Source organism: Elephantulus edwardii, unplaced genomic scaffold (assembly GCF_000299155.1).
Source record: "Elephantulus edwardii isolate Elephantulus edwardi_28Jun2011 unplaced genomic scaffold, EleEdw1.0 scaffold01714, whole genome shotgun sequence".
Taxonomy (NCBI): Eukaryota; Metazoa; Chordata; class Mammalia; order Macroscelidea; family Macroscelididae; genus Elephantulus; species Elephantulus edwardii.
The window spans coordinates 1-4,031 of record NW_006401464.1 but is presented as its reverse complement, the minus strand read 5'-3'; the positions used below and the strand labels follow the sequence as shown (position 1 = coordinate 4,031).

At 39.1% G+C, this 4,031-nt stretch overlaps 1 pseudogene; it reads left to right on the top strand.

Moving 5' to 3' along the window:
* The first annotated feature begins 570 nt into the window (after positions 1 to 570).
* LOC102847331 lies at positions 571 to 1,897 on the top strand (annotated as a pseudogene).
* Positions 1,898 to 4,031: the final 2,134 nt, after the last annotated feature.

Sequence of the window (4,031 nt, the reverse complement as noted above, 5' to 3'; positions counted from 1 at the left end):
CTTTATGAAGAGGAGTGTGGTTTCAGGTTTGGAGGAAGACTTGTCAAAAACTTGATTTATGCAAATGGCACAATGTTGGCTGCTAAAAGTGAAGAGAACATAAAAACCAAACCAAACCAAACCAGAACAAAAAAACAAACCTTGCTGCTCTTCAATATAGATTACATATCAATATATAAAAGCAAAAATAATAACCACCGGGCCAATAGGAGACATCGTGATCGGTGGGAAAATGATTGAAATTGTCATTGATGTCACTGTGCTTGGATTCACGGATGTTACAATTAACATCCTTGATACTAGCAGTTAGGAAATCAGATGTATTACATTGGGAAAGCCCACAGTCAAGGATATCAACAAAGTGCTAAAAAGCAATGATGTAAGTTTAAAGACTATGATGCATCTGATTCAAGACATGGTCTTTTCATTATCTACTATACCTCTCAAAATTGGACAATGTGCCCTTATCCCTGCACTTGCCCTATTGCTGCTGTACTGCTGACGACTCCAACTCTCGGACCTTCATCATGGAAGAGATTATAGACAATGCCCTCTCGCCCCCCATCAGCTGTTGTATTAGATCATTGTCATTTTTCCCAAGTCATCTTTAACAGTGTGGAAAAGTTCTATGTCCCTAGAGTGGATATCACATACAATATACCCTCACCCATTTTGTTCTTTATCGAAAGGACTGGATTGGTATCTTTAGAGTGGGGTGGAAGACAACACTGTAATATTACACTTTCATGTTTGTTACTTTGGCTTTTGACCTGAACAGTGAATCAGCCAAACAGCAAAAGTTCAATTCAAAGCTTAATACCTGCCCAAGGATGACAAATATTAACAGTTCTGCTTTGTGGATCAAGATGGTGTGGTCCAGGGAGCTAGTATCCCTTTCCAGTTCCATCCAGAAAGTGAAGATGACATCCTGGTGGATAGCACACAGGGAAAAGTGGAGAAGCTTGATCAGCAAAAAAGGAGCTTTGTAAAGAAAATCAGGAGTTCAAAGGCAGCTGTGTTACCTCCAGAAGAAGAACTCAGACTTGCTGATTGAGTTCCAGAAGATACAGAGACTACAAGAAGAGTTAGAAACCCTAAAGAACATCAATAAGGAGTTGGAATGTAATATAAAGGAGCAAAAGGACTGTTGGGAGACAGAATTCCTTCTATTCAAAGAAAAAAATACCACAACAGAATATGTCTTCAGAAAACAAGAAGATGGGAATCAGAATAGATCAGCTTCAGACTCAGCTGTTAATTCAAGAGAAAACAATGGAGAAGCTTATTCTTGGAGATCAAGATAAGACTGAGCAATTGGAATGCCTGAAAAAAGGAAAATGGCAAGCTACTCCTCCGTTTAACTGGCCAGAAGAAGCACCAGAAGAAGCATGAACAGACGATAAAAGAGATGAAACAGAAGGAAGCATCCACAATGAGGAAGCAACAAGAGTTAATGAACCAGAACTTTGACCTGTCAAAAAGTCTTAGTGAGAATGAGTTTATATGTAAAACTCTGTAGAAAGAAAAAGAGAAAATTGAGGGAGAAAATGACCTTTTGAATAAGGAGAACAGAAGACTGCTGAGTTACATGTGTTTGGATTTTTATTCTTTGCCCTATCAAGTGCCTGTTTCAGCTCATGGAAATGCACAACAAAATCCAGGGCTTCTGTATGGAAACCCGTATTGTGGTATCCAGAAAAGTTCTTTTCCAAATCTAGCCACCATCACAAAATACTCCACTGACAACATAGGCTTTTCTGAATATATTAATAAGGAGAATCACAGTTTGGAGGAGCATGTGCAGGCCCTTTGTTTGGATTGTCCAGTCTGTGAAAAGAGCTTTCCAATAGGCCAGAGGCAGATCTTTGAAGACCATATGCTCTGTCACTCTATATAAGCGTTGCAGCCTGTTGAAGCTATATTATAGATTGATTCTTTAGAGTAGAACCTGCCCTTTTCTCTTATAAGTTATGAATCTAAATCCTGCCTACCCTGACACTTAGGGAATTATTCAGCCCTGCTCTCCCTAGAGCTGGAGTCATGTTGATTATCTGAAGAATAGTGTTAAAGACAGTTAATCCATCTTTTTGAGTTTTCAATGAAATAACTCTTGTAATGTCAGCCTGTCACCTCTGGTGCCCAGTCTTTGAGGGACTGCAATACAAGAAATCTGGGATGAGACTGATGACTGTTCATAAGTGGCCTGACTCATATCCTAACTGACCAGTTTTCTTACTCATTGCCGAAGTTAGACCATGGGTGTATTTATACTTATTCTGTAACACTAATCCCAGAAATGATTAGTTTGTCCTCTTAAAATGTACTCCATTAGACTACTGTGGCACAGCAGAGAACTTAGGAGAGTCAGTTTGGATACCAATGGTTGCTACTCTTAATTTCTCAGCAGAAATATCTTCTTGAACCATGGAAAAGAAATGCTATTTCAGTCACAGAAAGCTGCCTTTCTCTCTGGACCCTTGACTTGCATTTTTCTACTCCCATCTTTCCATGCACAAAACTTTTATTATTATAAATTCTTTTTTAAGGTTAGTAAGATTTGTTAGATACTGCGTGGGCCTGAAACGGTTCTGGGACAGGTGAGTATGAATATAGATGAGTCATTAATGAGAAAAACACTGTTAATCACTTTATTAAACAAAAATAAAGAGTCTTATATTTTAAATTTTTTTAAAATGGAATTGAATAAGGATAATAGGAAAATATGATGCCTTTGGGTTGTGCTCTTAGAGAAGAGTACTGAATATTTCACTGTATACCAAAAGAACAAATAAGTATTTTTTAGAGAAAGTGTAATCAAAGTTCTTCTTACAAGTGAGAATAACAAAACTGTCTCTCATATAATTTGAACATGTTATAAGAAAGGTGCAGTCATTGGAAAATGTAGGTCGTCATTCTTGGAAAGTGGAAGTCAAGAGAGAGAGGAAGACTCTCAGCAAGATAGATTGAAACAATGAATGGAACAATGGGTTCAAGTACATCAGAGATGATACAGAATGAGGCACAGATCACATACATTGTTCACAGGGTCTCTTTGAGACATAGTTGACTCAATGACACCTAAAAGTAAAAGTTGGTAAGGAGTTGAACTGCCAATCAAAATGCAAGAACCAGTAACTTTTCTATGATAGAAAGATGGGTAATTTCCTCACATGTGAGTTACATCCATTGAAAACCAACTGGAAGGTCAGTTATGAGCAAATTTAGACTCTACGGCGATGAGTTTGGTCGTGATATAGATCTTGTTTTTGCTATGTGCCCTAGATTCGCTTGAGACTCATAGCGACCCTGAATTACAACAGCCCTAAACCATGCTATATCCTGTGCCAATCTCACTGTCTCTGACACACCTACTCCCATTACCTCCGTCACTGAATCAATCCACCTCATAGATTGTCTTCCTCTCCTGCACACTCCCAAGAATGACGTGCCTCTCCAAAGACTGATTCCTCCTTGCAACATGTCCAGAGTATGTCAGACGAAGTTTCAGAACCCTTGCCTCCAAGGAGCAGCTTGGCTTCACTCTCACCAGGACAAATTTGTTTTTCTCTCCCAGCACTCCAGTATCTTCAATACTCTTCTCCAGCACCACAGCTCAAAGGCATCAATTCTCCTTCTGTCATCCCTAGCCATTGTCCCACTTTCTGATTCATAGCAAGTAATTGCAAAGACTATGACCTAATCAGGCATATGTTAGTCTCCAGACTGACATTGTTGCTCTTCAATACTTTGGCGAGGTCTCTGACAGCAGACTTTTTCAATGCAGTCTGTCTTTTAATTTCCTGGATGTTGGTACCAAGAGTGTTGGTGGTAGAGCCAAGCAAACTAAAGCGGTCAACAATCTCAGTCTCTTCACCAAGATGCTGCCAATTGGTCCAGTGGTGAGAATCTTTGTTTTCTTGATGTTGAACGTCAATCTATATTGAAGGTGTCAAGTCTTTTGACCTTCTGCAGCAAACGCTTCAGATCCCCTATAAGGCAGAATATTAAATGATCCAGGAAGTATTAAAAGA